The sequence below is a fragment of the Lepidothrix coronata genome, unplaced genomic scaffold (genome assembly GCF_001604755.1).
Source record: "Lepidothrix coronata isolate B3197 unplaced genomic scaffold, Lepidothrix_coronata-1.0 Scaffold121, whole genome shotgun sequence".
NCBI classification, from domain to species: domain Eukaryota; kingdom Metazoa; phylum Chordata; class Aves; order Passeriformes; family Pipridae; genus Lepidothrix; species Lepidothrix coronata.
The window spans coordinates 2290882-2312288 of NW_016690301.1; the positions used below are offsets into that span (position 1 = coordinate 2290882).

The 21407-nt window shown below is 41.2% G+C and overlaps 1 protein-coding gene across 1 annotated transcript in view; it reads right to left on the reverse strand.

The window, feature by feature from the left end:
• The window catches only part of SLIT3 (slit guidance ligand 3), a 480366-nt gene that overhangs the window by 349040 nt on the left and 109919 nt on the right, over positions 1-21407 (reverse strand). The window lies entirely within an intron of this gene.

The window sequence follows — 21407 nt, forward strand, 5'->3', positions numbered from 1 at the left end:
CTCTGACAGGGGTACCCTTCTGTTTAATTGCCTTTGTTCCTCTGTGTTCCATCACAAAAATACATTTACACTTCTGCAAGCATAGATGGTTGTTCACTGGCACTTCTGCAAGTAGTGGAAATACACATAGCATTTGAATTAATCACATTCTTCTTACAGTTAAGACAAGAAAACACGTTCTACTCTACTTCACAGAAACTTCCAGACAGAAACTGCCCTCCAACATTTCAGCAGTTAATTTTTTTCAGCCTTCTTGGCCCTTATTGGTCAAATAAAAGCTGTGTTTTCCATTCTACACTATGTTCCAACATAATTATTCAATTCTTATTATAAATCCTGATTTTTATATATATGCCATTAAGATTGTTGCACATATTATTAATATTATATTCATATATTCTTATACAATTATGAGACAGTATGATAGAGGTTATAATTTCCTCTCTCCCAGTCCTATTATAAGAGTTATAAGCATCTCCTGGAAATCTCCACAATTTGTAAAATCCTAATGAGCACTGAAATTTCCTCAAATGCTCCAGGAAATAAGCAGTCCAAGCCAGTACTAGACACTACTTCAGAAGAAAAAACAACTTCCCAGTAAAACTTCCTTCATATATATTTCCTACTCATTCCGTTCAAATCCCAACATTAAGAAGGGGCCAGAAGAGAAATCTCTATAAGCTTTGTTATAATTTTAATCAGCATTTCTAACAGGAGCCCTTCTGTGCCACACAGATATTCCCATCCCTGCATTGTTGTTCAGTCAAACTCTTGGATATTCCACGTTTAACTTTTTTTTGGCAGGAAGCCTCTGATACGACCAAAAGCTATGAAAATAAGCAGAGAGCTCCAAAGCCAACAAGCAGGTGTGTGTCTCAGCTGCTGGGCTGCAAACACACACAGCTCACAGCTGGTTTTGTGGAGACTGTACTTGGGGCATCTCTTCCCAATGCTCCCCGTCCTCCAACAGACTGAGAAACATTTCAGCTGCTTCTCCACACACTCCTGTGACCTCACACTTTCACCACTCTGTTGCCCTGAGCACTCAGTCCAAAGTCTAGCGGTAATATTTCATTTTTCTAATTTTTATTTTTCTTTTTTCTTATTTTAATTATTATTTTTATTTTTAGTTTAATTTCATGTCCTTATTTTTCATTTTTTTTTATTCTTCTATTTCTGCATGAGAGCTCTACAGAAATGCATGACCACAAGAACTTCCTCAGTGAAAACAGGACCCATGCCACAGAAACCCTTCCACTGCCTATTTTTACCAATACTGATGCACTGAAGCCAATCAATTCCTTGTATTTGCAGCAGTATCAATGCATTCTGGCCTTCCCCCAGTATAGGAGTGCAAAGGGATGGAGTATCACCACCTAACCAAAACACTGGGATACAGCAGGAGAGGTTCTGCACTCACTCAATTCTCAGCATATTTCACAGCATCTAATTTTAGCAAAGAAAACAGATACAGCCCTTCTCCTACTGTGTGAATACTGGTTTCAAAAACCATTCCTTCTTTTTTTATGCTTCTGAGAAAACCTCTTCAGATTTAGTTCATGTAAATTCTAAAAATAGGGCAATTGTAACTTTCTGCAACAGAAACAATAATAAAATGATTCTGCAGACACATGAATTATTTGCTCTGCCTAAAATTCCTCCACAGAGGCTAAGAATATTGTGTTCCTGGTTCACCAGAGGAAATGACAATAAAATATTCTGAAATCATCTGAAATCAGTTATGAGAACAGTTTGCTGAAGCCCCTGTGAAGACAGAAGACAAGAAGATGAAATAAATCAGAAGCAACGAAGCCTCCTTTTTAAAACATGGCTTATGAAAGAACAACAATAGCTTCTATCCAAATTCCAGGCTTGGGACATAAGCAGGAATAAAATCAAGTTGTTTAAAGTTGGCCTCTGGCAGTGGCAAGTGTCGGTTCAGTGCTGCTGAGAACCCTCAATACTCATTTATGTCAACAGGCATTAGCAGTTCTTAGGGCAGGATTTAGTGCTTTCACTTTTGGCCTCTGCCAGCCAAACATCAAGTGCAGAGTGTTGGAGACTGGATGCTTGGGACACCTTCAGAAATAACACACTCATCTGCATGAAGAAACAGGGCAGCTCTGATGTTCTAAACTATAGAGCTTGGGTCTTTAAAAAAAAAAATAAAATAAAATATAAAACCCTCTCTGATACAGAAATTTGGGGCTCTGCCCTGTCCTTGCCCCAGCTCTGACAGTGCTGGTCGAAAGCAGTAGGTGAAAAATCTCCACAATATAAGGCCCAAGTGAACACATTTCCCCAGGGGGAGAGGAAATATAACAGCTAAAAAAGAACTGGGTGGGGTTTCCCAACTTAAAATGCAGTTGTTTCCCAGATCCTGATGCTCTAAGTGCTGGTCTGAACTTCAAACTATTTCTAAACTATGTGTCTGGGGCCTGAGACCTTGCCTACATCACCACCACCAAATTTCTTGGCATAACAGAGATCAAAGTGCTTTATAACATCTGCTTATGCTCTCTTTGTGCTCCAATGATTTAAAGATGGCAATCTCAATCACTCTCAGAAACTCCATGGAGTGTGCAGCTTAGAACAACTTTAGGGTCCATGTAAGTAAGAAAAACCCCCTCAAAAAAAAAAAATAAAATAAAATCTAGTCTGAAGAGTCTGTAAAAGTAAAAAAAACACCAAAACAATCCAGAAATTAGAAAAAACATAAATATACATCCATATATATATATACAACAACCTAATCAACCCTTTGCTGAAGATCCAAGGGAAGAAATGGATTTTAATCATGCGAGGGAAAAGAAATCTCTTTTTATTATGGAAAACACAACTCTACAGTCGACTAAAAAGTGTGAAATCAAATGTCAGTCAAGCAAAAGAGAATGCAGTGCAATGACTTCATTCCTTCTCGTTTCATAAAGAAAATGTAAATATAGAGCATTTAATTTCTCAATAGAGAAATGTTCTTTTTATTCAGATGTTAAGCAGGGATTAAAGATACAATAGGTTATAACTCAATCCTTGGTTATGTTTGGTTTTCTGGAAGCATCGTGGGATATTTTGGCATGAGTGGGGTTTTTCTTGGTTACCTTCCCAAAATCAGATTCCTTTAATTACACACATTTTTTTGTCCTTCAAAATAAATTCAGTTTATTACTGTCTTTTTAATGCTACTTGAAGCACAGCTGAAACATACCCAGAAATAGTGAAAATTGCAGCTTTGGATTGCTAAATGACATGTTCACACAGGACCCGAGGGGGGCAGGGGCCACACACTCCCAGTCCCAATATTAAGACTGACATCTCAGTCTGATAAAACTTCTCCTGGCTTGCCTGTCTTTGAGATTGTATCTCAGGAGCAAAGTTATACCCAATCACATAAACATGAGCTGATTCTGTAACGCCCAGAGCATCCAAGCAGGATTTAATGCCCACTCCTACTGGTCTTCTGGCTGATCCCTGCACAGCCTGGCCTGTGCTGGTCCCCAGCTTCCCTGGCCCAACACCAGGGCAGGACACACAGCTGTGCCAGTCCAACTCCTCCTGGCCCCAAGGGCAAACCCTGGCTCCCCCAGGCCTTGCTCACAGCCTGGAAACAGGAGGGAGGGAGTGTGTGTGTGCACTTGCTTCTGTGGAGATGTGCTTTTACTCCACAGCCTCTTCCATCACCCTTTAAAGGGGCTCCTGGAAAAACTCTTCCCATCGAGATGATGTCAAAATCTGGAAATGGAACTGCTTTGTGGTTTCAATGGGAAATGTAGGTTAGAGAGAAGCTTTAGATTAGAGATGGCATTTCAGAGCAGACAAACACCCAGCTAAGTATTTTTTTCCTCAGACAAATCTAGGTCTGTTCACTGGCAGGACACACCATGAGTTCACACTCAAACCCCGCTTCTGTCAAGAACTGCATCCTCCCAAAAATGCCATCAGTCAAGTACACAAGAGAAGATCAGGACCTTCAATGCCACCTGTCAAACACCTGTCAGCATCTTTTCCTCTGAACAGAGGCTCTTAGGAGCACCAAAAGGTGGTTCTTCAGATGGGGGTATTTATCAGACACTCAGGATCCCTCAGGCAGCTCCTCTTTGACTCCCACATCCCCAACACCAACTTTAAAGAGACCAAGAAGCAGAGCAGGATGTTCTAAGTGTGACTACACCTACCCTGGGGAAGCAGAGATGTTCTCTGAGAAAGCTGAAGCCCCTCTTTGATGAGCCCATGGCAGAGCTGTGGCAGGCAGCAGAGAGACAGGCCAGGCACCAGCATGGAGTCCCAGCCTGGTACATCCCCACAGCTGCCTGAAAAAATATCTTCTGTGACTGCCATTCTCTGGCACTTCACTTACTGTGGTGGCTAAAACCAAATAAATCTCCTGTAAGAGCCTAGCAAAGGACTGGAGCTGCTTAGCAGAGCAGGCTGCTGCTTGCTGGCTCCACAAACCCACTGCAGCATTTGCAGATGCTTTTCTCTGAAAACAAATCTTTAACCACGCTGACAGTGAAAATGCTCAACAGCAAACTGGTGTCCCAGTCGAACCACTGTGAACACACAATTTTGTCACCAGAAGTCAGGTGGTTCTCAAGAGTTAAATGACCTTATGATTCCACTCTACAGAGCAAAAGAACCCTGGAATAGTTAGTTAACCTAAATAAAGCCTCATTAAGGAGCAGGAAAATCCATACATCCCAAAATGTGTACAAAGCAAACAAGAAATAGATCACAGTAGTTCTCTGAAAGCAGTTCTATCAGAAACAAACAGCCAGGAGGAAAAACAAAGCTCCATTTGCCTCAGTAATGTGTCTTCTCAAGTGGCCAGGAGCACTTGCCTCAGGTTTTGTCCTGCAAGCAAGAAAAATAAGAAACTTTCTTGTCTCTGTGCTAAAGGTTAGATCTAAACTACTATGATTAATATCCCCTGGCAAAGAGAGCAGAACCACCAAGCAAACATTTAGAAGGCAATAAATAGGCATAAAAACCTAGAAATAGTTGAACAGCGTATGACCTCTTACATCACCTACCAAAGACAGGCAACTAAATACCCAAAGAGGAAAGGAAGGTCAACTTAGACATACTTCAGGTGTTGAAAACCCAAAGTAATCCTTTGGCTGCAAGCACACTCCTAACACGCTGTTCCAGGTACAGTAATAAAAATAATCTTCAGCTTTACTTGCCAAGGTTTGGGAAATGCTGGAAATGATAGACAAAGTTCACAGCAAAAGGGATAAGGGACAACACACAATATTTTGAAGATGATAACCCTATTTTCAGATGAAAAAGAACATTTTTTTTTGCAAAACAAGCTAAAATCTTCAACAAAAGCGATGCCACGATTTCACAGAAGGTTGCTAGAGAGAACTAGTCTGCCCACATGATGAATTGTTCTGCAGCTCTCTTGATCTGAATCAGTTGGACCCGTGCAGCCAAAAGCCCTGGGCACCTCCAGCAGTAACAGCACCGTGTGAGGAACAAGCACTCACTCCATCAGTCATATCAACAGTGCACATGTCCCACACCTCCTCACCCCATCCAATACCTCCCACACTGCAATCCAGAGCATGAAGGCAGAGAATCCCTGCCTCTCCCCATCTCTTCTCTTTGCCTTTAAGCTCGGTAAACACAAACATAGCTGAGCTCTGAAGGATCTCAGCGTACACGTGCTCACACATCTGCTGAGAGTTTGTCTGAGGAATGCTCTAAGGCTCTTTGCACTGAGGCAGTTTGTAGCCAAAGGGTGCTAAAATGTGTATAATTTCTCCTGTGACTGTTGTTTGGCTCCCAGGACCCCGGTCCCTCTCACCTTCCCAGTGCCTGGCTGGCCAGGTGACCCCAGAAAAGAGGGAACACACTCAGCTGCTCCTGTCCCAGGGACGGCTGCTATGACAGATCACCTCTCACTGTATTTTGCACCTATGTTAAACTCAAAAGAAATGTGCAGAGCAGAATGCCTGCTACACCAAGAGAGTTTCTGCATTTTTGGCAGAAACCTCCAAACCTGCCTTTCTGCGTATGTGACAGAGTTTCCTAACTAGGCCACTCATTTTAATATGTTTTCACACAACTAACACTAACCAGAAATTATGTAAAGCTCAGCTCTTCTGAATGCATGTAACATCAAAAAATGTGTCAGGTATCTCAACAACAATCTGTTAGGAATAGCAGAATCTATATATAGTTTAATATCTCCTGAGCTCAGATGCATATTAGCAGCCTGTTTTAGCTGTAACTACCACAGGAGCTATCATACTGTCGTCAAAGTTTGCCCACTCTTTACATATTTGGAATTGTATCTGTTTTCTGATCTGATGTTCAGGGAACACTAGATTTTATACACTTCATCACACAGAACAATTAATGCAAGCTGCTGTGGTGTTCCCTATCTCAGAGCTAAAACTCTAAAGAGCAAAATGTTACACTCTCAGAAATGAATACTGACTAGACTTGGAACGTTTTCACAGGGCATCACTGAATAAATCTTGGAGCTGATTTACTGAGACATCCCTTCCACACAGCTCCTATCAAAAACAAGCAAAACATAAGCCTGCTTTGGTCCACACTGTTTATATTAATTTCCAGTTTGCATCACAAAAATAGATGATCTGTAATCATGGCCTGTCAGCTTGGTTCAACAAAATGAACATTTCTTTTAGCTTGTGTATACCTCCACCCTCTCTGTATATTGGTTTAATAAAACAGTAGTTAATCTAAATAAGAATGTTAGCCTTCTGTCTCAAAATAATACACCCAAGTTTCAGGACTGCCTTATTTTAGAATCTATATGGATGATGAATGACTCAAATATTTACAAGTTTCAAAATAAATTCAACTGGAAGAAAAAAAAAAAGAAAAACTTTGTCTGCTCCTGCTCACACATCCACAGTCTGTGTTTTTGTAGACACACTTTATGTCCACCCAAAGCCTCCTTCCCCTTGGCACTGTCATTTCCTGCACTCTGAGACAGCAGATGAATGTTCAGAGCAGAGCATGACTGTGACTGAGCTTCATCTGTGGTCCAGCTGCAAGGGCATCTCCACTGCTCCTCCCTCTCCTAGGGGAGAAGTCTCTAATTGATGTGTAGAGCTTTGCAGAAAGGTGTGGGATTAAAAACCTCCAAAGACCCTCCAAAATTTATGATCTCAATGTATGTTCTCTCTTATTAAGGGATAAAAAGTGAGAGGTGTGATGGCTCTGCCCAGTCTCAGGAACTGTCTTACAGAAAAATACATGAGAAGGGAATTGAGCTTTTACCTGTTTGTTGTGCTTTGATATTTAATTCACAGTTTAAAGAACTCTTTCTCTGAACTTTATGAAACAGTAAAATTTGTTTTTATAAAGATGAAAACATATACCCACATTTTCACCCCTTCTCACTGAACAGGCACCACAGTCACGGCCCTCATGCAAAACTCAGCAGTAAAACAGCAAAGAAAAAGAAGGATGTTTCCTTTCATGCCAGTATTTACCCTACTACACCACAAACAGAATAACCTTCCCAAACAACTGGTACCACTCAAATAACCTTCCCAAACAACTGGTACCACCCAAGTTTCCCATGTACCATCACAGGGTGGCAGTGAGGAGTACAAGTCAGGGTGGACCTACTGAATTATTGCAAGAATCACAGGAGGAACAAATCCCAGTTAGTTCTCAATCAGTTCCCCAGAACTAGCAGCCCTTAATGATCTCATATAAGTGGATTATAAATTACAGTAAAAACATTAATTTAAGAAAGCTCTAAGGTTTTTAACCTGTTCTGCCCAAGTAGCACATTCCACAGCCAAAACATCCATCATCTACACAGCTCTCCACTGAGGACAAAGGGTACCCAAGTGCAAAGTGTCTCTGCTATCTCTGTGTCTCCAGGAAAAACTGAAGTCCCTTCTCAAAAATCTCCCACGTTCTCAGCTTTTAACAAATGGTTTCCTACTAACAGTTGTGCCTGCCACATGCTCTCTCTTCTTGTGCTGGCTTGGCATCCCTGCAAGTTTCCAGAGTCATGGGATGGGTGACATGGGAAAGGAGCCCTGGAGATGCAGCCCAACAGCCTCCTCAAGCAAGGGCACCTGCAGTGTGGAGCTCAGGGATACGCACAGCCAGGTTTGGGATATTGCCAAAATTATCTCCAACACCTCTCTGGGCAGCCTGTTCCCATGTTCTAGAACCCTTGTTGGTAAAAACATCTTCCTTTTGTATTTAAAGGTACTTCCTGGTGTTTCTATTTGTGCCCATTGCCTCTTGTCCTGTCACTGGGCACCACTGAGAAGAGCCTGGCTCTGCCTTCTCTAAGTCGCCCTCCCTGGGTATTAACACACACTAGTAAGATCCCTGCACCTTCTCTGCTCCAGACTGGACAGTCCCAGCCCTCTCAGTCTCTCCCAATGTGTCAGATGCTCCAATCCTTTAATCAACATCCCAGCCCTTTGCTGGACTCATTCCAGTAAGTTCACGTGTCTCTCACAGCCCTCCAGATGTGTCCCACCACTGCTCAGCAGAAGGCAGGGCTCACCTCCCCGACCCACTGCTGATGCTCTACCTAACACAGCCCAGGACTTTGCTGGTTTATGGTCACCTTGTCTCCCAGGATCCTCAGATCCTTCTCTGCAAGACCGCTCTCCCCATGGCCAGTCCCCAGCAGGTACTGGTACAGGAGATGATCCCTCCCCAGATTTGGGACGTTGCTGAGCCTCATGAACACATCACCCGGTTTCTCCAGGCTGGTGGGGTCCCTCTGAACAGCAGCAAAATCATCTGGTGTATCAACAACTTCTCTCAATTAAAATTCAACTTCTGAAGTTGAGACTAAAGCAAAGTGAGATGCACAGACTACGGGGACATTCTGTTAAAGAAAAGTGAATCTGTAGTCTGCAGCTCAACATATTTCCCCTTCCACACTACCAGAATGTCTTTCACAGAAATGAAAGATTTCCTCAAGCTGAAATTCACTCATACAACCACTCACACACCACAGTGTAATCACCAAATCAGACTGTGCTGAGAAGTTTCCCTTCAGGTCTAGCTTCCATCTGGGATTTTTGTTTTACATTTTCCAGTTGTCTGCAGAAGGAATCTCTGTTATAGACACAGAAGAACTACATCTAGCAACACCCAGTTTTTCAACTAACAGACTTCTGCTTTGCAGGGAAAGAGGTTACTGGTGATCTAGATAACACTCATTTTGTGACTGGCTACAGTATGTTCTATGCAGAACACAGACTATCAGACAGTTCCTATTCCCCAATTAAGCCCTGAGAACTACCTACTCCTTTAAAAAACAGGCAACTTAGAATTTCACCCATCCAGTCTTGATTTGCCCTCCCCCTCACTCCCTCTCTGTCGCTAGTATCTGTTAAAGCTGTCAAATATTCCCTTTCCTGATGCTTCCTAACTTCACAAACTCCTACTGCCTCTCATCTCCAGCCATTTCCCCTACATTTGCAGACATGCATTGCTGTACATGTAGAGACCTTACTTTTTAAGCTTTCCATTTCTGCATGGATGCCTTGCAGAAAAGCTTCCACACTTGCACCTGTTTGCCAAAATCTCTGCAGTTCACAAGCTGGAAGTTTTTGTCCTTACATGACCACATACCCAAAGCTGCAGCACAGCAACATTGCAGCTCAACCTAAATTCAGGAATGGAGGCTGGGGCAGCCCAAATCCCACCACACAGCAGAGAATGTCCTATTTAATAAGCTACATAAAAAATTTCTTCTTTGGGCAATTCGTAACAGGCAGCAGGATCAGCAAATCACAGTGTTTCCAGCAACACCATATAACATGCAGCAGGGAAAAAACCTGCTAGAATGCAGTTGACTTCTCAAAAACACCATTCCCTCCAAAGTTCCTTCTCTTATTTTCACTCTGTCTTGTGTGGTTGCATAAAATCTTTCTGTGAAACTGAATCTAACACCCCTTCCATCCGCCCGTTAATTAGGGAAAAACAGAAAATGTGGAAGGATTGCATTATGTTAAAGCAGAATGTACCAGTTGTATAAGAGCCTTTGGAGAATTTCCAACTCTATTGAAACTTCCCTCTTCAGAGGAAGAGGGGGGGGAAAAAGGGGGTCAGGAAAGGCCTAAATTACCTTTCTGATTATGGAAAGGCTTTGCACAACTCACATCGCACATTGGAAAAAAAAAAAAATCCTCAGAAGCTGAGCAAGGTTTCACAGGAGCCTGAAGCACTGTGAATTCATGAAAAATGAATTTAATCGTCAAAGCTGAGGCCAGGAAGAACCGTTCTACATAACAAAAAAGTTCTCAGCTACATTATTAAAATCATTGCTTAAAAGATCAACTTCTTTCAAAGGGTTGACTCCCTGCATTAGAAGATATCAAAGACACATGATCTAAAAGGATTCTTCACCAAGCCCAGCACCCGTCTGCTGTAACTGCAACTGTTAGAAGTGCAATGCTTACAGTCATGTTATGTTTGTGTGGTTTTATTTTTATCTAAATGGAGACATAAGATGGCTGCAAAGACAGAAAATGGCAGGGCTGATAATACTGACAAATGACTTGCCACTCTACAATAACATTCATATTTCTTTAAACTCTTGATATAAACCATTAGACTCCATTTAGCCCCCCCCATTCTAAGCCAAATACTGTAACCTGAGGCACACAAAATAAACTGCACATACCCAACAGCTTTAATCAAAACACACTCTTCAAGGGTTTCAGACAGGTTCCAGCAGACTGACACCAAACATGAAGGTAGGTCAGAAAGGGAGAAATCACTCCTGCCCTTCCCAGCAACTTCTCCCCCCCAGGGAAGGAGCCCTATGGCACATCGACCACAGGTTCTTCACGATGCTCATGTAAGAATAAGGATAATTAAGGACTGGAGGTGATTCCTACTCCTGTTCTCAGAAAGCATCTAGAAAACCAAAGAATCAGAAGGTGCAAGAGCTTTGCTTCTTTCCCTCCACCCCTTTACTTCTCATGTTCTGCTGACAAGAGGTCACATTTTTAAAAAATAAATAAGTTTTAGAACTGAGCCAAATTTAAATAATTACACCCATCTGGAGAAAGAAATAAAGGAACCACACAAGGAAAGAGTCATTCTCCACCCTCTCTGACCAGACCACATAAGACTAATGTAGACATTTAGCCTATGGATGCTGCTTATATGTCATCTACAGGACCAAGAAATGCAACTTTCATTTATAAAACCTGATAGTGCCTCGCAGTATCTACTATGTTTTCTGACTCTGCTTAAAAAAAGCTATCATTCAACACGATTTCTGTCTCTCCAATATTCTCTCTCCTTTTAAAAGGACATCTTGCTACTAAGGCACTCTCTGATGCACCACCCAGTCCCTATAACATCCCACCACCACTATTTGCCCCTGCTTGAAAGATCTAATTCTGAGAGTCTACTATTCGTGAAGTACTCTGATATAAATCTTTATGATGAGGTTTTGGACTTAAAAAATAACAGAGGACCCCCCTTGGTGCTTTGCTAACTGTGCTATCCCTCCCAAGTAACCATGGGAAACCAGATAAAATCTGAACCCCTTCATCAAACCAGAAAATACTCCTCCTGTCAGTTCGGGAGGTTGTGCTTGTAGTATCCAAGTCGGTGAACAGAAGGTCATTTCCCACTGTTACAATGTTGGATCATTTGTTATATCTGCCCACAGCAAGCCAAAAACAAGCAGAGAAGAAAAACAATCAGCCATCCAAAATAATAATGATAATCATAAACAAGAAGTCTATTTCTCCTTCCACTTGGGGAACACTGAAACAGAATAACAAGTGTTTGCCATGACAAATCCTGCTCTATATGCTAAGAGGGAGTAACTATTAAGCTAAAGTTTCCAATACAATACAATGTGCAATAATCTGTTTTTAAAATAGAGCAGGCATATACTCAAAATGACAGCTCTGGCCTGGTAAATTTAGGCTTACTAATTTGGAGATATGTGCACAAACCTGCTTACTTGGGTGATTCAATTTCTCAATAATCAGCTACAAGTGAAAAAGGTTCCACAGAATATATGGGTTTAGTTGCAATATAAACCCTTGAGTCAGCTTGCACAGAAAAACCCTGATATTACAAGTGTCTTAAAATCTATTAAACATCAGGTCCTTCTCCAAATACTACCAGCTTGTTTCTCCTGGTTCTCTGGTAGCTACTCTCTCCGAACTGGAAAGCTCCAATAAAGGCTGCCTTTATTTTCACATCTGTTATCAAAGTTTGCTAGCCATAATAACTGCAGTCATGCTCCAGAAGTAAGCAGGAAAGGAAAAAGTAAAGGCTAATTCCCCATGCTCAATTTGCCACTACTAAGGGATACCCAGCTTGGATAAGCTGCTACAGACAGTGCAGTACCTGCTGCTGGGACACACCATGGCCTGAGCTGGAAACTAAAATAAACACCGGGACTGTAAAGATTTCCAGTGAAACATTCTGAGCTCAAATGTTGCAAGATCCATCCCTTCACTGCCCAGTGATTAAGGGCAGCCAGTGATGTTTTCTACAGGACTGGTTCTCAGTGTCCTGGTACTGACTTTGTACATTCAGAAAGAAGAAAACCTTTTATCATCACAGTGTTTAATTCACAAATGCTGATGTAACAACCATTCAAGGTTAAGCATAAATCTGGTTTCAAGAAAAATGAAGTCTTTTTTCACTATTTCAACTGGAAATAACAAAACTGACAATTTATGCAAGACCACACTTAGTTCAGGTAAAGAATTCACCTTGAATTAAATAGCAAGAGACCATTCCATAGCCTACTTTTTCCAAGTTTTCACATGGAAGTTGGAGAAAAGCGGGCTTGTAGGTAACAAATCTTTCATAGTTTATAACAACTTTGTAAAAAATCTGGGAGACAGAGCAGAGGAACTAGTAAGATTCAGGCAACAGGTTGTGTAATCCTTATAATACCTGTGGATCCATATAACACAAAACAGCTTATACTTGCACAATAATCTCCTGTATACCTGTTACACATACCAAGAACGGCCAAGAAGAAAAAACAAGCCAAGTAAAATTACTGTGCTTGTTGTGGATGTCACCAGGGGATGGGGAGGCCAAACCACACCAGACACAGCCAAGTAAAATGCATAAAACCACCCCAAGGTAACAAGACTGTTACTACATCCTGCATTTCTTTCTCACATGTTGCCATTTGGGCTCAAGATTTATGAAAATGCTTCAGTGAAGTAAAGGATCAAAAAAAAAAAAAAAAATCACTTGAAACCAGCATTTTCATTGACAGATGACATCCTACAGTAGCAAGCATCGTTCCTACATGAGTACACTAGAGCTATGCAGTTAGAAAAACAAACAGTGCAGATCTGTAGTTTACACAAAGGGCTAAGCTTTCTAAGTGTTTAAGTAGGAAATTATCAAAACCCAGCATTTTTTTTTTCCTCCAGAGGGAAGTATCAGCCTTATCTGCAGGCTCAGCAGTGTTTTCTCTTTATTTGCTGCTTGTCACAGTTACAAACATTCAGTAGGACCTGGCCCAGCCATGGTAATTTAGGAGGAGATAAAGATCTATGAAGCCAGATGGTAGCTCATATTCTAACAGCTACAAATTGCTAAATTGGCACGGGAAAAATCAAGATATTTATCAATTCACTATGATTATTCCAGGTCTCCCGTTCCTTCTCTGCTTTTATCTTAACTATTTAAGCCAACCCAGACAGACATTTTAGGCCACGGTTGTTAATTTTCATAGCTCCAGCTGGGGCCAAGAGCAGTGGTTAAGAAGGGGTGGCAGTTGCAAACAATCTGAACAGGAGCTGCTGCCCAGTGTACCTGGTTTGTGCTCAGCAGGGGATTCATTTTAACCACAGTCACCAACTTCAGTCTATAAATGTAAACCTCTTATCCATCATACGTACTAATGACCTAAGAAAGTCTCTACTTCAGTAACCTTTATGTTTCTCCTACCCCCAAAATTTCCAAGTTCCAGGACGTTCATGTTTCACACGTCCCAAGCACAAAAATGGAAATTGGTGCTGCCACCACCACTAACAAAACCTCCCATTGTTTCATCTGAGTCACTGCTTAGCTGAAAAACATATTTGCTGAAATTTGACCAAGTTTGATGACCTTTTCCAGCAATCAATAATCAAGGCAGAAGGAAAAGGTGGTTTGCTTGACCTTTCAAAAGTGTATCAACTTTATTTGGCCGGGACAGCTTTTAAAAAGCTATTTTAGTTCCCAAGGCTCAGACTTGTTGCCCAGACTGGACATGTCTGTGCAGTGTCTGCATTAGTCTCTTTAAATGCTCAACTGCACAGGACAAGCTCAGAGGAGGAAATGAATTCACACCAGGAGATCCTCTAGCTGATTAACTTCACCCTCAGTGGTGGATGTCAGTCATGTTAATTGGAATCAATACACAGCAGTTAAGGGGGCACAGGGATAATCAGGCAGGGCAGGGACAGGCCCATCAGTTCTTAAAATAAGCTATCTGTTAACAACTTACAGTGGCATGTGACAAACCTACCCTGCAAAGGAATGCAAAGCATCTCTAAAATTCCAATTTAACACACAAATAAAGATAATTTGGCAACAGTTATCTTACAATCTAGCCATAAAGGAAACAGTCATTACAAATTAAATCAATGCCAAACTGATCAAAGTAGTAAAATGAGAAACTGGGCTTCCAGAAAAGCTCACAGGAAATCCTTGATCCAAGTTTTACACAGAATGAAAAGAGAAGCTAACGCCTTAAAATCCTGCCATAGATAATTTTAATTATGCCCAGCTGCAATTTTATTGTACACCTAAGGCTGAAATTCAATACATAGTTTCAAAAGTAGTAACGTGTCACAAGATGAAAAAGGAATAAAATCCCAAGGTTTCCTACTCTTCAGATGAGAAATCACTCAGGACATCCATTAAACAGTCACATCCCAAGCATCCCTCTCTTGCACCTGCAGTCTAACACCAGGCTTTCCTCCCCACACTCCAATCCAGCCTCTCTCCTGATCTGCAAGGGCAGGATTTGCCTTGCCTGATACACCTGGGGTTGGAACCAGAGACATCCATGTGTTTTGCCATACTCTGAGAATCCTCTGGGATGGATCTCACCAAAAATTCCTGTAGAAAAACACATTCCTGTCCATCACAGCACTCGTTCCCCTTTCTCAGAACCTGCCCTGGACTGTGACACACCTGATGTCAATCCCTGCTGAAAACCCTCACATGGAAAGGAGAAACCACCTTCACTACAATCACAAGACAAATAACACACCTGTCAGAAAATGTTTCTTCATTTCTTTCAGAATACAAAATACCACTGAATTGGAGCTTCACAAGACAAGTTTTTCTTAGTCTTTTGAACGCAATATAACACAAAAGGAGCAAATTAACCTTTGGTCAAAGGCCTCTATATCTTCCCTCTGTTCCTTTCAGGAGTGAAATGAATGTCAGATGTTTTAATGTAATGTCTCCATACTCTCAACTACAGAAAATACCTCCAAGACTGGATCAGGGTATTTTACATGTTATTACAAAGGCATCAAATCATATTTAACGGGTTTATATAAAATCTGTAGCCATCTACATCCGACCATCCTCCCATTAAACTTACCCTACCCAATTAAGTGCACAGATTAGGATCACAGGTTTTTCCTTTCTGGAATCTGGTCAAGCCCTTCGAGGTGGGAGGTTTTCTGTTGGCCTCCTCAGTCATTATAAAATACAACAAAAGGAAGGGAAATAAGAGCATCCCATTCTTCACTGTCACTATCAACTGCAAATAAAGGAATTTTACAGAGTCTAGAGCTGTCTTAAGTAAAGGAGAAGCAATGATTTCCCCTTCAAAACCACAGACCTACCTCTTAAATACGTGCCAGTGCTAAAACCCCAACCAAACCCCACAAAGCAGGTAAATCCCATCCACCAGGAGCTCACTTGGATCTCTAGGGAAGGAAAGACATGCAGTTTGCTAATGCAGACAAAGTGGCTTTTTTTTTCCAGCCATGAGGCTCAAGGTCATGTGCACACTGCAATGAAACCTTGTTTTGAAGTGATTACAAAGAAGGTTGACTGGAATCACTCTGCACTTTGAGAACTCTAAAAGCACAACTGCCCAGTTCACTGGGGTTACACATCGAGTCCTCTGGTTCTCTAAACCCCTGTATCAGACCAGCAGCCTTGCCAGACAAACCCAGAGCACATGGGAGACATTCCAATCAACTATTGGATTATTTAGGGCTATCAAGGCATTCCTTAGGAAGTCATCTTTCATCACCACGTGATGCAAAGCTGCTGCTTTGGTTTGCAGTTGATGTGGTGTCAAGTTTTTTGGTTTTTTTTTAATCATACTGTTTGCTTAATTAAAGGTGTCAGTGTGTTTTTCTGAAAATGGTTCTATCTTGAGTAAGAACACGTACACAAAGCGTGGCAGAGCCCATGCAGGCTCAACACCCACCAGGAGTTATACTAAGTCTTCCTCAGAAAAGGGTTCCCAGGCCTGGATTATGTGGTGTCTGGTCTAATGTCAAACTCCTGAGTGCTCTGGCCAGAATAACCCACTACATGATCTAGTGAAAGTCCTCACTATCTCCTGACTTTCAGTTTCTTTGTATACAAAATTACACTAAAATTACCCCACACAACCAAATACATTTTGAAGTTAATGATCTTCAAAAGAAATGTGGTACTTAACACATATCTTACAAAAAGAGGTCTGTCCACACAACAGCCATTTCTGAACGTAAACCAGACATTACAGCTCTGTGTTTCTTTGGGCATCTAACTTAATTTTATCCACATTCCCACATCAACTACCTCATCAACAGAGAGAATCATCACTTGCCAAGGGAAGACTCAGATGTCAAACCAAGAGACTTGCCTACACAGGCTGTGTAATAGCACTGAATGTGCAGGGTATAATATAACAATGCTTACTGGATTTCATCACCTCACTGCAGCCTTAAACTTCCAGCAAACAAAGCAGAGAGCTGGACACTTCTCAATATTACTCTTATGTATTGGCATAGCTGGTATGAGATTTCCCCTGGTTAAATGAAGTATAAATGAAGATGCATTTGCTTCAGCAAATAATCCACTTTCAGACAAAATTCATACAAGAAAGTCTCAATATTCACATTACTTGTGCTATCCTTTTATTTAATAACTGCTTTCATCAACTAATGGAAGTGATCTGGCAAGGCAAAGCAGCTGGGCTGATACTGTAGCACTCCTTTGGGTGAAAATAACGACAAAATTATCCTGTACTTCTGGAGAAAGCCAATTTATTTTGTTGTGTTTGCCCAACTAACTTAAAATCTTCAGGCATTTCACTCTAAAAGGACCACATGCAAAGCATTACACATAAATATATCTATCTATCTATATATATATATATCTCCTATACCTTTAGCTTATCCCAGGGATGAGCAAAGCACAACCATCAGGCACAGCATGAAAATGCAAGTAGCATTCTCTCTGGTGAGCTTACTGAAATCCCTACAGCCAGTGTGGGATCCTGGATGCAAATGGTGCTCTGTGTGCTGGTAAGAGAATCAAATGCCTTCACCTGAAAACCTCTGTCAGCCCTTGTGCTCACTGGTGGCCACACTTAACCTCTGCAGAACCCTCTGAATTCCCATTTATATATTAAGTACCCAAAAGCTGCCCTCCTGCTACCCTGTGCTATCCCCTGATGAATACTGGTTCACTCACTAATCTCACTCACTTCCCAAGGGCAGCCACTGCAAATACAAGGCAATTCAATAAATATAAACTGAGAAACTCAACAATATCTGTATGATCTGGGTTAAATCTCCACTGCAGTCAGACCTGCAGCAATTCAAGAATCAATTATCAAAGAAAATATATAAAAGATCTATTTTCTAGTAGTTTTACATTAATAGTTCCAAATAATATCAGTTCAACTAGAACTAGAGAACAGACCAAGGAAGTAGTCCTGCCACAGCACAGCAGTACAGAAGAGCTGAATGTCAAATTTAATAGCTTCAGAAATAGCAAATTAGAGACACGATGGAATTCCAGCTAGTTCATTGTAAAGCAATGAACTTCTCTTCTAAACCAAATCAAGACTAAGGGAATGTTCTGGCATTTTAGTCCTCAACTTTGAATGCTTTATTAAAAGTATACATGGATGAAAGCAAAAATGAAACATAACATTTGTAATTTTATGAGCTGCACGATACCTTGACTTTTATATCTTTCACAACCTTAGAAATATTTCTGTGGTTGCTTTCGTTAACTGGAAAGGATTAACACAAAGCATTTTCCACAGGTTCAAGTAGGAATGTTTTATGCACACTGGAGACCAACCAGTTCCAACCAACCAGTTGGCCTGGGTCAGCATCATGGGCCTCGACCACCTGGAGAGATGTGAAGAGGCTCAGGGGTGAGCAGTACCAGGGCTCCTTCAGACTGGAACAGCGAGATTTAACTGTCATTACTGGCTGCAAACCTTTAAATTACCTTGGGAACTGTTAAATGCCTCTAATTGATGGATGAAACCTGTTTCTCCCAAGGCAAGGGACATTTGTACCTCTGGCCTATAATTGCACTGATGTTTCCAGGAACTGAGCCTGTTACTGACATCAGGAATCACACAAAAGCAGTTAACTGAGGAATTCCTAATCTCAAAAAACAACCCAAAAAAGCTTGAAAAGCACCTGATTAGAGGAGCTGTTTCCTATTAAATGAATCCACATGGTATGAGCAGTCACGAATGTAAAGCAAATTAAGTAATGTAAAGTAAAACATTTAAACACTGAGTTAAAAATTGGCAAAGTTATTCTAAGCTGTCTCACATCCACAAAAGGCTGCAATCACACCAAGGGCAGAGTCTCCCAGGACACCTGAACGGGGTATTTCCTGGAATAAGAGGGCTGGTCCCAACATCATCTGAGCAAACTCCAAACCATTCAGCCCAAGTGTTGCTGCTGCAAACACTCGGTGCTGCTTCTTCAGGGGTTCCAGGAAACACAAGGCAGCATTTAATTCACAGTGAGCAACTTGAAAAAGGCAACATCATGATTCTTCATCAGTAACATAAACACAGAATCGGGGCACAAAGCTGAAAGGAACAAGAGCCTTGCTTTGAAGCAGTCGATGCAGGGCTTGCTTGAGAACTTTGGGGCCTTTTCCCAATTTATTTCCTTTAAACACAAACCATGTTTTTATTGAACACATGTGGTACTCCATTCTTCACTGGAGTCTCTAAATATTATCTTAATAAAAGCAATACAACTAAAACCCAAATATTTGTAGTTTTTCTGAGTTATACAAGAAAGCAGCTCAAGTATGAAGAGCTGCAAAATACAGGATTACCTGGGATTCAAGTGTACACAATTTACAATTTGACAGATTACAGGGCATCAGCATTACAAAGATCACATGTCCTAAATCGTTTTTTTAAACATGCCTTTTATCTCAGCATTACTATGTCAGCTATATGTTCTAGAAACAAAGTAAATCGATCAACATTTAAATGTGGTCGGGATTTCAGGCCTTGTCTGTTCTCTGTCCACTAAATCCCATCCTTAGTTCTTCTCTGGGGATTACAAGGTTTCTCTGAATTATTTTTGTCTCACCCACCCAAACTGAACCTGAACAGAGACAACATTAACTGACAGCCCAGAACACAACAGGCTCAGCCACACCACTCCAGGATCAGTCTCCTCTCTGCTCTCCCGTCAAGATCACAAACTAAGTTTTACAGAAAGGCAACTGCAAGGGACAGTGGCCCGAAGAAAAAAAAGACATTGAGGAATTTCCTCCATCAGGTGGGTAATAGGAGTTAAACAGAAAAGTCTTCAGGGAAAAATAAAGCACCTCTGAAAGCAGAAGTTGAACTCATTGCTCTGACAGCAAGTGCAGCAGGAAGAACTGATGGGGAAGAGCAATATTCTGCATGAGAGCACCAGATGGCAGCTGGTCATCTTTCTGCACCCCCAAGGACTGCCAGGCTGGTTTCTCCATGCCCACCAGGCAGCAAAGCTTCAGTGCACCCACTGAGCCTTCAGGTCCCACAGGGACACTGGGGCAGCTCCAGGAGAGCGGAGCAGCCACCTCACATCACATTCAGAGATGTTCCTACAGACACTGGGAGGGCTGTAAATCAATAGCTGGTATGAGGGAGAGAAGCCAACTGGCTGGAAACACAGACTGGAGAACTGTCAGGTAAAAGAGAATCATGTGCATGTGGCAAATCCAGTTTCTACATGCTTTTGGTCTGACAAATCCTAGCTTAGACGCTGTTTTATCTCCCCTGGATTAGTAAATCAGACAAATGCTTGCCCTATGACAATGAGATCTAGCTTTGTTATCTCTAAATATTCCCCAGTCAGCCTGAAACAACATACAAAGGGGTTGTGTCCCCTTCAACATGCACGTTTTCTCTGTGGATTGATGGCAAAAATTGATCTAGAGCATCCTAGGAATACTGCTGAAAATTCCAATACCAGAATTAGGATCCCTCAGAGCCAGGACATGAATGTCATGTAGAAGCTGCTTGGCCCAAACCACAATAATTACACTGTGTGCTTAAAGGAAGAACTAAAAGAGAAAAATGAAGTTATCAGATTACTGACACACTCATCATCCACTCAAAAGCAGATGCCACCTTCTTTCCTAGATGAAAAGGCCTGAAAGAAGGTTAAAAAAAAAAAACAAACAAAAAAGTTTGTGTGGCTCTAGCAGTCACAATTTCTTGCATGCACACCATGATTTTTTTAGCTACAGCTCAACCACAACATTAATGTTCATGTCTCTACCTGGTTCTTCATGACACTATGCAACTAAACACCAGATTTCCATCCCTGCCTACTTTCATTTTTGCACTCTGCTCCCACCAATTTTACAAGTTAAAAAGCAAGACAGAGCAGGCTGAGCTGGGCACGAAACAACAGTGATTTGAAACCATAATACAGGGAAGTGTTTAAACTAGACAAAGAGAAGTGTCACCAAAGCAGCACAAAAAGTTGTTTTATTTCTTTGAGTCAGATTGTGACTCTTAAAGCATAGAAATTTGTCAGACAATTATAGAATACATACCCTCTCTCAAATGACTAGCAAATTTGGGCCAACTAGAGAGAGGTAACACTCAACCACTGAATTCATACACATCCCTAACAGATAAACTCCTCTAAGAATGGTACCTGCTGCAAAGGTGGTTGTGCACTGGAAAGAACACTAAACCATTATTATATCTAAGAGCCTGTGGACAAAGCAGCTTGTGAACTCCAGTGCTTTGAAGCTTTACATAACTTTTATATCAAACTGAAATATTTTGAATCAATCAATTGTTGGGGGTTTTTGGCAGTGGAGTGGGGGTTTCTTTGTGGTTTTTTTTTCTTAGCCTACAATCAATTTCTATTCAAGTACTTAATATATTTATTATTGTCTACAGATAAAACTACTTATATTCTTAGTATATTTGCTTAAGA